This window comes from Arachis ipaensis, chromosome B8 (assembly GCF_059453495.1).
Source record: "Arachis ipaensis isolate K30076 ecotype BB chromosome B8, ASM5945349v1, whole genome shotgun sequence".
Taxonomy (NCBI): Eukaryota; Viridiplantae; Streptophyta; class Magnoliopsida; order Fabales; family Fabaceae; genus Arachis; species Arachis ipaensis.
The window spans coordinates 13,769,196-13,782,851 of NC_142443.1; the positions used below are offsets into that span (position 1 = coordinate 13,769,196).

The window sequence follows — 13,656 nt, forward strand, 5'->3', positions numbered from 1 at the left end:
CGAATTTCATTTGAAATCATAAAAATACTACAACAACTCAAAGTAGCATTCAAAGAGGATTTTTGCACTAAAATATAATAAAATTTAATCATTTTTAACTAAAAACAACTAGAAAATAAAGGGAAAAAGGGTACAAGATGCTCACACATCACACATGTTCTCTTATGGAGTGAAACCTTACTTCAATGTGCTTAGTCCTTGAGTGTAAAACAGAATTTTTAGAAATATGAATTGCACTCAAGTTGTCACATAACAAAGGGATGCTTTTGACTTACAATTTATAATCTGCAAATTGTGTTTTAAGCCAAATTAATTGAGAACAACAAGAGGAAGCTACTATATATTCAGCCTCATTTGTAAGATCCGGTTAATTAACGGCTAATTAACCCATAAATGAGAATTTATTCTAGAAAGCCAAAAATGTTATTTTTATGGCTTAATATGATAGAGGAAATTGAGACGAGAATTTCGGTACCAATTTTATAGAAATCGGACCAAGATTGGACCAAACGGGCCAAACCGGGCCAACCGGACCCAAAGTGGGCCCTTGGCCCAACTAAACTAAACCAAAACCCTAGTTTTCAGCACTCTCTTTCCTCATTTGAGACACTAAACACGCTGAAATGGAGGCCATGGAGGGAAGAACACTCTCTCAAGTTCTATCTCTCACTTGATCTTCAAACCACCATAACTTTTGATCTAGAGCTCCGATTGCCGCTCCGTTTGTGGCCACGCGTTCACCGCGGAGAGCTCTACAAAACCCATACAATTAATCTTGAGGTAAGCCACGTTTTACTGTTCGAAATTCCAGCCCTTGATTTCGAGTTTTATGAGTAAAAATGTTGAGATTTTGGGTTCTTTGATGTTATAGGACCCAACTCTCTTGAAGGAGAAGGTTAATCTTGTCTCTTTGGACCTTGGGTGTGGTAAGATTCTCAACCCTAGTGTAATTTGTTGTTCTATGAGGTTTGGGCATTGAGATGTTGTGTATGGGTATGATGATTGTGGCTTAGGTTGTGTATATGTGAATATTAGAGCTTGATTGGTGATTTTGGAAAGCTTGGAAGAGGGTTTTGTGTGATAAAATCTATTCTTGGAGGTGTTGATACCTTGAGAGCTTGTGGACAAGTGGTTTGGAAGTGCTCCGGTTGAGCTTGGGAAATTGGCTAAGGTATGGTTTCAGTTTCCCGTATCTAATACGTAATGTGGTAGGAAATACTTAGGCTAGAGGCCCTAAGATAGGCATTGAATTGTTGGTGTTGTTGAATAGTTGAGATATATGATGTGTTCATATATGTGATTATGAATATTGATGCCTTGATTGTGTGATGTATGAGAAATGCATGTTGTGATATATGCTTGATGGGTGATTGAGGTTGAATTGATGGGTGGTACCATGTTGATGGTGAGTATGATGTTGATCATGTATAATGATGGTTGATTTGGAAATTAATATTATTGGAAATTGGGATGAGAAGGATGTATGACATGAGATTGTGTTTGTCCTTTAGCCATTGATTAAGAAGTGTTAAAATGGTTGGAGGTAGTTTTGGAAATTTTGGTAAAATGTCAATGTGTGAGTTGAGGATGGCTTGTTGTTGATTTTGGTACATTTCGAATGATTTCAAAGAGAAGGGTTGAAATTGGCATGTTTTGATTGATTTTGAAAAGAGTTGAAAGTGGCTTGTTTTGAAAATGGCACTTTGTGGTTTTGAATGAAAACATAGTTTTTGGGCATACTTTGACGGGACATAACTTGGACTACGGATCTCTGATTTGTGCCAAATCTGTTTAGAAATGAAATTGGATCCGGGATGTCCATGCCATTCGAAGAACGGGTGAAAAATGATTTAAAATGAGAGAGTTATGACCGTCGGAAGATTGGGGTTTGAATCTGTGAATTCTGCAGCTTTTAACTTAGAAAATTATTAGCAGAATGACCCCTCGCGGGCGCGCCGAATGTGCTGCACCCAATGCCCAGCCATTTTCCAGAGAGTTGTGCCAGAGTTGTGCCAGTTTTGTGCCTGGGGCGCAAGAGCACCCACGCGTACGCGTGGCTGACGCTTGCGCGTCGTTTGGCTAATTTTCAATCCGCGCATTCGCGCGTATGACGCTTGCGCGTCGAGAAGTTTTTAAGGCCATCCACGCGTGCGCGTGGAGTGCGTGTACGCGTGGCCCTGTTTTCATCCCAAAGTTGATTTTTGAGTTTTAAAAGCCAAATTTCATACTTCTAAGCCTCCGATCTCACCACTTAAGTCTTAAATCATTATGATATGCCTAGCATGAGAAAAAGGGCTAGTGACTGTGGTAACTTGCGAGTGAAGCAAGGGGAAAAATGAATGATCATTGAGGATCAAAGATGATTATGTGAGATGCGGAGAATGGCGGTGGAAGTGCTTGTTATGCCATGGGCCGAAGGGCCATAATTGTTAATGAATTGGCGGGTTATGGATTTAACCGTGAGCCGGATGGCTAGATTATTGCCGTGTTACGGCGGAGCCATGTTTATGGCCAAGTATAAATGCATATATGTTGTTGATTGAATTGTGTATGTTTGCACTTCCACCATTGGAGATGAGGGTTTCCCTGGGTAGTAGTAATGGCTAGCCACCATGTGCTCCAGGTTGAGACTCGAAGCTCTGTTAACCCAATGTCGTAAGTGTGGCCGGGCACTGTGAAAGGCCCGGATGAGCTCGCCCCCATAAATATTCACCAGTGATGGTGATGGATAAATATCCACCAGTGAGGGTGATGGATATGGATCATGATTATGATCAAGTTTATGATGAGTATAACTCGAGTTGGGGATGCACGACAGAGGGACAGTCCAATGGTTAGCTACCAGGACTTGTCGGGTTGGCTCTATAACCGACAGATGATATCATCAGCCACTAGGGACAGGCATGCATCATAAGCATACTACATGAATTGTTTGAGATTGCCTATTTGACTGCATATTACTTGCTAATTGTCTAAATGCCCTATCTGTTCTTATTTGTATATCTCTTGTCTGATATAACTGTGTTTGCCATATTATACTCCTGCTGGTGTTTGGGAGGTCTGAAGGAATTGAAAAGGGAAGTATTAGTTAGACTGAAGAATCTTTAGTCAGTTGCCGCTTACGGTTTAGCTTGTTTATAAGCTTTGATATTATCTGAAGGAAGTTCTAGGATTGCCTTCAGCTTTCCTCTATTATTATGTATTATATATGTGGAAGCTGTTACCGTGCTGGGGACCTCTGGTTCTCACCCATGCGGATTTTGTGGTTTTCAGATGCAGGACGCGAGGCTTCTCGTTGAGGCATGCTGGAGACTTCTGGATTAGCGAAGATCCTTTGTTCTCGGGACTCTGTTTTGGGTTATATATCTTGTTTAGATACTTTTATCTCCATTAAATAATACAAACTGTGATGACTCCTTCTAGAGGGGATTTTTGGAGAATAAGTTTTCTGTATTTGTGTCCCTTTGGGTTTCCTTTGGGGTTTCCTTATTTTATTATATGTATATATTATTATGCTCGGACCGGTTATCTTCGCAGCCGGATTTTGAGTCTTAATATTCCCATTTTTGACACTCCTTATATATATGATCTCGCGTTAGCTTATCCCGGTTCGTTACGTTGTCGATCGGAGTGTTGCCCGTTCGAGTTACGGTTTTTGTTTACCCCCTTTTTCTACAAAGGCTCCTAGTTATAATCAATTATTCATACTACTATACGTACTAAATTTTTGTTTTAGAGGTCGTAATACCTTGCCATCTCTGAATTATGACTTAAGCATAAGACTTTGTATGGTAGGGTGTTACATTATGGTATCAGAGCAGTTCGTTCCTGTAGAGCCTGAGGAATGGACTGACTATGCTTCTGTGCATTCTCTGTATGTGTGTTATGTGCTGTTAGTATATCTACTTGATATAGTTGGCATAAACGTTCATGAGCATGCATTTGGGACTTTGAAGCACTAAACTTCCGATATTGAGACTGATCAACTTAATATCGATTGTTTGGTGTGTATAGGAACCAGATGGCGCCTCGTGGACGCGGTAGAGGCCGTGGGAGAGGACATACGAATGCTCGTGCGCCGGAGACTAATCCTAATGACCCGGTGAACTTTATGACTGCGTTGGAGAACATGGCTGCTGCTATGCAAGCCACTGCTGAGGCTCTTAGTCAACAGATGAACAACCATGGTAATGACGGAGGTGGAGTTCAGGGTCCGATGACACTGGCGAACTTTTTGAAGGTTAATCCACCTAAGTTCAAGGGAACTACTAGCCCGACTGAAGCCGATACGTGGTTTCAGGCTATGGAACAAGCACTGCAAGCACAGGTGGTACCTGAAGGGCAGCGTGTGGAGTTCGCTACCTATTTGCTCATTGGCGAAGCATCACATTGGTGGCAAGGAATCCGACGCCTCCTACAGCAGGGTGATGATTATATCACCTGGGACATCTTCCAAGAGGAATTCTATAAGAAGTACTTTCCGACTTCTACTAGGACGGCCAAGGAGCTTGAATTGTTGCAGCTGAAGCAGGGTACTATGTCTGTATCTGAGTATACTGACAAGTTTGAGGAGCTGTTCAGATTCTCTCGTATGTGTCAAGGGACTCCGGTGGAATATGAGGAATGGAAGTGTGTTAAGTACGAAGGAGGACTCCGGAGTGATATTTTCAGTTCAGTGGGACCAATAGAGATTAGAACTTTCTCCGAGTTGGTGAACAAGTGTAGGGTTGCTGAAGAGTGTGTGAAGAGGGCAGCCGCTGAGAAAGGAAGTCACAAAGGATCGTTTCCACAGAACCGAGGCAAGAGCTTTGCACCTAGAGGTCCGTCTTTCAAGAGGGAAGGTTCTTTTAGGAGGCCCAACAACAACTACTCCCAAGGAAAAAGGTTTGGGAAGCAGCCTCAGAATGATCAAGCTTGTACTAGGTGTGGGAGTCACCATCCGGGAGTACCATGCAAGGCCGGATGGGGTTTGTGCTACAATTGTGGAAAGGCGGGGCATAAAGCCGCAAGTTGTCCAGAGAAGCAAAAGCAAGGTGCTGGGAAAGCACAACAGACTGGTCGGGTGTTCACCACCTCAGCTGTGGGTGCAGAGGGATCCGAGACACTCATTCGAGGTAACTGTGAAATGGCTGGTCAAACTTTAAATGCTTTATTTGATTCGGGAGCATCGCATTCATTCATTGCATTTGAGAAAGCCCATGAGTTAGGGTTGAAGATCGTAACCTTAGGTTATGACTTAAAAGTGTATAATGCTACCCATGAAGCCATGGTAACTAGGCTAGGATGCACGAAAGTTTCGTTTAGGTTCAAGCAGCGTGATTTTGTCCATAATTTAATCTGCTTACCGATGATCGGTCTTGATCTTATCTTGGGATTGGACTGGTTATCTGAGAATCATGTCCTGCTTGATTGTTCTACAAAGTCGGTGTACTTTATGCCAGAAGATACAGAAGGACCGGTCGTGGTGAATAATTATTACTTGAATTCGATGATGGTGAACTGTTCTGGAATCGAATGTCAGGGTATCCTGTTGTTAACCGCTGGTGTTTCGGGTGATGATCCAAAGTTGGATCAGATTCCGGTAGTGTGTGATTTTCCTGAAGTGTTTCCCGATGATATTGAGGAATTTCCACCTAACCGAGAGGTCGAGTTTGCTATTGAATTGGTGCCTGGGGCGGGACCAATCTCAAGTGCTCCTTATAGAATGTCACCATTAGAGATGGCCGAGCTAAAGTCTCAGTTAGAGGAATTGTTGGGTAAGAACTTTATCCGACCAAGTGTTTCCCCGTGGGGTGCTCCAATGTTACTGGTAAAGAAGAAAGATGGAAGTATACGGCTCTGTGTGGATTACAGGCAGCTGAACAAGGTCACCATAAAGAATAAATACCCATTGCCGAGAATTGATGATCTCATGGACCAGTTACAAGGAGCTGGGGTTTTCTCTAAGATCGATTTGCGATCCGGTTATTACCAGATAAGGGTGAGGGGTGAGGATATCCCTAAGACCGCTTTCAGGACTCGTTATGGTCATTACGAGTACACTGTAATGTCCTTTGGGTTGACGAACGCTCCTGCAGTATTCATGGATTACATGAATAGAGTGTTCCGTCCGTTTTTGGATAAATTCGTGGTTGTCTTCATTGACGATATACTAATTTACTCCAAGACTAAAGAAGAGCATGCGGAACACTTGCGGACCGTGTTGCAGATTTTAAAGGAGAAGAAACTCTATGCGAAACTGTCTAAGTGTGAGTTCTGGAAGAGTGAGGTGAATTTTTTGGGTCACGTGGTGAGTAAGAAGGGAATAGCCGTAGATCCAACCAAGGTAGAAGCTGTGATGGATTGGAAGCAACCAACCACAGTAACTGAGATAAGGAGTTTTCTGGGTTTAGCTGGCTATTACCGAAGGTTCATCAAAGGCTTTTCGCAATTAGCTTTGCCGTTGACAAAGTTAACTCGCAAAGACACTCCGTTTGTTTGGACTCCTGAGTGCGAGGAGAGCTTTCAGACATTGAAGAAAAAGTTGACCACTGCACCTGTGTTAGTGTTACCTGAGCCGAACGAGCCTTTTGAGGTGTACTGTGATGCATCATTAAAGGGCCTAGGGTGCGTGCTGATGCAGCATCATAATGTGGTGGCGTATGCCTCACGACAGTTGAGACCTCACGAAGTTAGTTATCCTACGCACGATTTGGAACTCGCTGCGGTTGTGTTTGCCTTGAAGGTGTGGAGGCATTATCTCTATGGGGTTAAGTTCCAAGTCTTCTCCGATCACAAGAGCTTGAAATACCTCTTTGATCAGAAAGAGCTTAATATGAGGCAAAGGAGGTGGATGAAATTGTTGAAAGACTATGACTTTGAGTTAAATTACCATCCTGGAAAGGCGAATATAGTGGCGGATGCGTTAAGTCGGAAGTCGTTGTATGCGTCTTGGATGATGCTTCAAGAGGAAAGGTTGCTCAAGGAATTCGAGAGTCTAAAAATTGGTGCTCGAGAAGTATCTGGAACCTTGTGTTTGAGCCGATTAGAAATCTCGAGTGACTTTAAGTCCGAACTCCTAAAGGCTCATGAAAATGATGAAGCGTTATGGAAGGTGTTACCGGCTATCGAGCAAGGAAAACAGTGGAGAGTGTCGGAAGAAAAAGATGGGTTATGGAGATTCAAGGGTAGGATCATTGTGCCGGATGTTGGCACTTTGAGGCAAGATATCTTAAAGGAGGCACACAAAAGCGGATTCTCCATTCACCCGGGGAGTACTAAGATGTACCATGATTTAAAGGCGATGTTTTGGTGGCGGGTTATGAAGAATGATGTGGCGGAATATGTTTCAAAGTGCTTAACTTGTCAAAAGGTAAAGATTGAACATCAAAGACCTTCCGGGATGTTGCAACCCTTAGAGGTTCCGCAATGGAAGTGGGAAAGTATTGCAATGGACTTTGTGTCGGGATTGCCAAGGACTAGGACTGGTTTTGATGCTATCTGGGTGATTGTGGACCGACTGACAAAGTCAGCTCACTTTTTGCCCATTCGAATGACTTACACCCTTGAGGATCTAGCTCGGTTATACATAAAGGAGATTGTGAGACTCCATGGTGTACCTGCTACTATAATCTCTGATAGAGATCCTCGTTTCACTTCGAGGTTCTGGGGTTGGTGCACGAAATTGTGATGTCCAGGCTCGAACAAATCCTGGTAATGGCTCCAAAGCTTGGTGCTTTGATCTTAATTCATGATTTGTCACAACTTCGATACAACTAACCAGCAAGTGCACTGGGTCGTCCAAGTAATACCTTACGTGAGTAAGGGTCGAATCCCACGGAGATTGTTGGTATGAAGCAAGCTATGGTCACCTTGTAAATCTCAGTCAGGCAGATATAAAGTGATAAAGATGTTTTTGAATATTATATAATAAAATAGGGATAGAGATACTTATGTAAATCATTGGTAGGAATTTCAGATAAGCGAATGGAGATGCTTTTCGTTCCTCTGAACCTCTGCTTTCCTGCTATCTTCATCCAGTCAGTCTTACTCCTTTCCATGGCTGGCTTTATGCAAGGGCATCACCGTTGTCAGTGGCTACATCCCCTCCTCTCAGTGAATAATATGCTCACGCACCCTGTCATGGCACGGCTATTCATCTGTCGGTTCCCGATCATGCTGGAATAGGATTCACCCTCCTTTTGCGTCTGTCACTAACGCCCAGCACTCGCGAGTTTGAAGCTCGTCACAGTCATTCAATCATTGAATCCTACTCGGAATACCACAGACAAGGTTTAGACTTTCCGGATTCTCTTGAATGCCGCCATCATTCTAGCTTACGCCACGAAGATTCTGGTTAGGAGATCTAAGAGATATTCATTCTAGCTTAATTCATGTAGAACAGAAGTGTTTGTCAGGCACGCGTTCATAAGGGAGAAAGATGATGAGCGTCACACATAATCATCACCTTCATCACGTTCTTGGGTGCGAATGGATATCTTAGAAGCGAAATAAGAAGAGTTGAATAGAAAACAGTAGTACTTTGCATTAATCTTTGAGGAACAGCAGAGCTCCACACCTTAATCTATGGAGTGTAGAAACTCTACCGTTGAAAATACATAAGTGAAGGTCCAGGCATGGCCGAGATGGCCAGCCCCCTAAACGAGATCACAGAATCCAAATACAATCCAGGATGCCTAATACAATAGCAAGAGGTCCTATTTATAATAAACTAGCTACTAGGGTTTACATGAGTAAGTAATTGATGCATAAATTCACTTCCGGGGCCCACTTGGTGTGTGTTTGGGCTGAGCTTAAGTGTTCCACGTGCAGAGGCCATTTGTGGAGTTGAACGCCAGCTTTTGTGCCAGTTTGGGCGTTCAACTCTGGTTTTGGCTCCTTTTCTGGCGCTGGATGCCAGATTTGGGTAGAAAGCTGGCGTTGAACGCCAGTTTACGTCGTCTATTCTTGGCCAAAGTATGGACTATTATATATTGCTGGAAAGCCCTGGATGTCTACTTTCCAACGCAATTGGAAGCGCGCCATTTCGAGTTCTGTAGCTCCAGAAAATCCACTTTGAGTGCAGGGAGGTCAAAATCCAACAGCATCAGCAGTCCTTCTTCAACCTCTGAATCTGATTTTTGCTCAAGTCCCTCAATTTCAGCCAGAAAATATCTGAAATCACAGAAAAATACACAAACTCATAGTAAAGTCCAGAAATGTGAATTTAACATAAAATCTATTAAAAACATCCCTAAAAGTAACTAGATTCTACTAAAAACATACTAAAAACAATGTCAAAAAGCGTATAAATTATCCGCTCATCACAACACCAAACTTAAATTGTTGCTTGTCCCCAAGCAACTGAAAATCAAAATAGGATAAAAAGAATATAATATACTATAAATTCCAAACTATCAATGAAACAGAGCTTCAATCATATGAGCGGGACTTATAGCTTTTTGCCTCTTGAATAGTTTTGGCATCTCACTTTATCCATTGAGGTTCAGAATGATTGGCCTCTATAGGAACTTCAGATTTCGGATAGTGTTATTGACTCTCTTAGTTCAGTATGATGATTCTTGAACACAGCTTCTTTGAGTCTTGGCCGTGGCCCTAAGCACTTTGTTTTCCAGTATTACCACCGGATACATAAATGCCACAGACACATAATTGGGTGAACCTTTTCAGATTGTGACTCAGCTTTGCTAAAGTCCCCAATTAGAGGTGTCCAGGGTTCTTAAGCACACTCTTTTTTTTGCTTTGGACCTTGACTTTAACCGCTCAGTCTCAAGTTTTCACTTGACACCTACACGCCACAAGCACATGGTTAGGGACAGCTTGGTTTAGCCGCTTAGACCAGGATTTTATTCCTTTAGGCCCTCCTATCCACTGATGCTCAAAGCCTTGGGATCCTTTTTATTTGCCCTTGCCTTTTGGTTTTAAGGGTTATTGGCTTTTTGCTCTTGCCTCTTGGTTTTAAGAGCTTTGGCTTTTTCTGCTTGCTTTTTCTTTTTCTTTCTATTTTTTTTTGCCTATTTTTTTTTTCTGCAAGCTTTGTTCTTTGCTGCTTTTTCTTGCTTCAAGAATCATTTTTATGATTTTTCAGATTATCAAATAACATGTCTCCTAGTCATCATTCTTTCAAGAGCCAACATATTTAACATTCTTAAACAACAACTTCAAAAGACATATGCACTGTTCAAGCATACATTCAGAAAACAAGAAGCATTGTCACCACATCAATATAATTAAACTAAGTTCAAGGATAAATTCGAAACTCATGTACTTCTTGTTCTTTTGAATTAAAACATTTTTCATTTAAGAGAGGTGATGGATTCATAGGACATTTATAACTTTAAGACAAAGTTACTAACTACTAATGATCATGTAATGAAGACACAAACATAGATAAGCACATAACATAGAAAACGAAAAACAGAAGAAATAAGAACAAGGAATGAATCCACCTTAGTAATGGTGGCGTTTCCTTCTTGAGGAACCAATGATGTCCTTGAGCTCTTCTATGTCTCTTCCTTGTCTTTGTTGCTCCTCCTTCATTGCTTTTAGATCTTCTCTGATTTCATGAAGGATGATGGAGTGCTCTTGATGTTCCACCCTTAGTTGCTTCCAATAATTGTGTGGAAGAAAATGTATCCCCTGAGGTATCTCAGGGATCTCTTGATTTGCAGTCAAATGTTCTACCACTGAGCTATAGACCCTTGATGGAAGCTTTTGTCTTCCCTTTCCTCTTTCTAGAGGTTTCTCTGGCCTTAGGTGCCATCAATGGTTATGGAAAAAACAAAAAAGCTATGCTTTTACCACACCAAACTTAGAATGTTGCTCGCCCTCGAGCAAAAGAAGAAAGAATAGAAGAAGAAGAGGATATGGAGGAGATGGATGGCTGTGTGTATTCGGCCATATGGGTGGGATTGGGTGGGGAAGAGATGTTGAATTTTTGAAGGTAAGTGGGTGTATGGGTGTGAGTGGTAAATGGAAGACAGAAGGGATGAGTGTTTATTGGGAATAGAGGATGATTGAGAAAAGAGAAGAGAGTGAGTGAAGGTAGGTGGGGATCCTGTGGGGTCCACAGATCTTGAGGTGTCAAGGCATTTACATCCCTGCACCAATTTAGGCATGCAAAATGCCCTTGCACACAACTCTGGGCGTTCAGCGCCAGGTTGGTGCCCATTTTGGGCGTTCAACGCCCCTTTGCTGCCATTTCTGGCGTTGAACGCCAGAACCATGCTTGTTCTGGGCGTTCAGCGCCAGAACTATGCTCTATTCTGGCGTTTGAACGCCAGACAGATGCTCCTCCAGGGTGTGATTTTTCTTCTGCTGTTTTTGATTCCGTTTTTTATTTTTTTTTTGTTTATTTTGTGACTCCACATGATCATGAACCTAAGAAAACATGAAAAACAATAAAAATAAGAATTAGATAAACATTGGGTTGCCTCCCAACAAGCGCTTCTTTAATGTCAATAGCTTGACAGTGGGCTCTCATGGAGCCTCACAGATGTGCAAAGCTTTGTTGAGACTCTCCAACACCAAACTTAGAGTTTGGATATGGGAGTTCAACACCAAACTTAGAGTTTGGTTGTGGCCTCCCAACACCAAACTTAGAGTTTGACTGTGGGGGCTCTGGTTGACTCTGCTTTGAGAGAAGCTTTTCATGCTTCCTCTTCATGGTTGCAGAGGGAGATCCTTGAGTTTTAAATACAAGGGAGTCCTCATTCCATTGAAGGACTATTTCACCTCTGTCAACATCAATCACAGCTCTTGCAGTGGCCAGGAAAGGTCTTCCTAGGATGATGGATTCATCCTCTTCCTTTCCAGTATCCAGGACTATGAAATCAGTAGGTATGTAAAGGCCCTCAACCTTTACTAATACATCTTCTACTTGTCCATAAGCCTGTTTTCTTGAGCTGTCTGCCATCTCTAGTGAGATTTTAGCAGCTTGCACCCCATAGATTCCCAGTTTCTCTATTACAGAGAGGGGCATGAGGTTTATTCCTGAACCAAGGTCACATAGAGCCTTAAAAATCATGGTGCCTATGGTACAGGGTATTATGAACTTTCCAGGATCCTGTCTCTTCTGAGGCAATGTCAGTTGATCCAGATCACTTAGTTCATTGATGAACAAGGGAGGTTCAACTTCCCAAGTATCAATGCCAAATAATTTGGCATTCAGCTTCATGATTGCACCAAGAAACTTGGCAGTTTGCTCTTCAGTAACATCCTCATTCTCTTCAGAAGAGGAATACTCATCAGAGCTCATGAAGGGCATAAGGAGGTTCAATGGAATCTCTATGGTCTCTAGATGAGTCTCAGATTCCTTTGGTTCCTCAGAGGGAAGCTCCTTATTGACCACTGGACGTCCCAGGGGGTCTTCCTCCTTGGGATTCACGTCCTCTCCTCTCCTCACAGGTTCGGCCATGGCGCTTATGTCAATGGCCTTGCACTCTCCTTTTGGGTTCTCTTCTGTATTGCTTGGGAGAGTACTAGGAGGGATTTCAGTGATCCTTTTACTCAGCTGGCCCACTTGTACTTCCAGATTTCTAATGGAAGACCTTGTTTCATTCATGAAAGTTACAGTGGCCTTAGATAGATCAGAGACTAGATTTGCTAAATTAGAAGCATTTTGTTCAGAGTTCTCTGTCTGTTGCTGAGTTGATGATGGAAAAGGCTTGCTATTGCTAAACCTGTTTCTTCCACCATTATTAAAGCCTTGTTGGGGCTTTTGATCCTTCCATGAGAAATTTGGATGATTTCTCCATGTTGAGTTATAGGTGTTTCCATAAGGTTCACCTAAGTAATTTACCTCTGCTATTGCAGGGTTCTCAGGATCATAAGCTTCTTCTTCAGGAGAAGCCTCTTGAGTACTGTTGGATGCAGCTTGCATTCCATACAGACTCTGAGAGATCATATTGACTTGCTGAGTCAATATTTTGTTCTGAGCCAATATGGCATTCAAAGTATCAATCTCAAGAACTCCCTTCTTCATAGGCGTCCCATTATTCACAGGATTCCTTTCAGAAGTGTACATGAACTGGTTATTAGCAACCATGTCAATGAGTTCTTGAGCTTCTGCAGGCATTTTCTTTAGGTGAATGGATCCACCTGCAGAGGTGTCCAGTGACATTTTTGATAGCTCAGATAAACCATCATAGAATATATCCAGGATGGTCCATTCTGAAAGCATGTCAGAAGGACACTTTTTGGTCAACTGTTTGTATCTTTCCCAAGCTTCATAGAGGGATTCACCTTCTTTCTGTCTGAAGGTTTGAACATCAGCTCTAAGCTTGCTCAGCTTTTGAGGAGGAAAGTACTTGGCTAAGAAAGCCGTGACCAGCTTATCCCAAGAGTTCAGGCTGTCTTTGGGTTGAGAATCCAACCATAATCTAGCTCTGTCTCTTACAGCAAAGGGGAAAAGCATGAGCCTGTAGACTTCAGGATCTACTCCATTAGTCTTCACAGTATCACATATCTGCAAGAATTCAGTTAAGAACTGAAAAGGATCTTCAGATGGAAGTCCATGAAACTTGCAGTTCTGCTGCATCAGAGAAACTAATTGAGGTTTCAGCTCAAAGTTGTTTGCTCCAATGGCAGGAATGGAGATGCTTCTTCCATGTAAATTGGAATTAGGTGCAGTGAAGTCACCAAGCATCTTCCTTATAT

At 42.3% G+C, this 13,656-nt stretch overlaps 1 non-coding gene across 1 annotated transcript; it reads left to right on the plus strand.

The window, feature by feature from the left end:
* The first annotated feature begins 13,174 nt into the window (after nt 1–13,174).
* Nucleotides 13,175–13,282, plus strand: LOC148547261 (small nucleolar RNA R71). The gene has a single exon (XR_015897390.1). It is a non-coding gene; the product is annotated as a small nucleolar RNA R71 (small nucleolar RNA).
* The last annotated feature ends 374 nt before the right edge of the window (nt 13,283–13,656 follow it).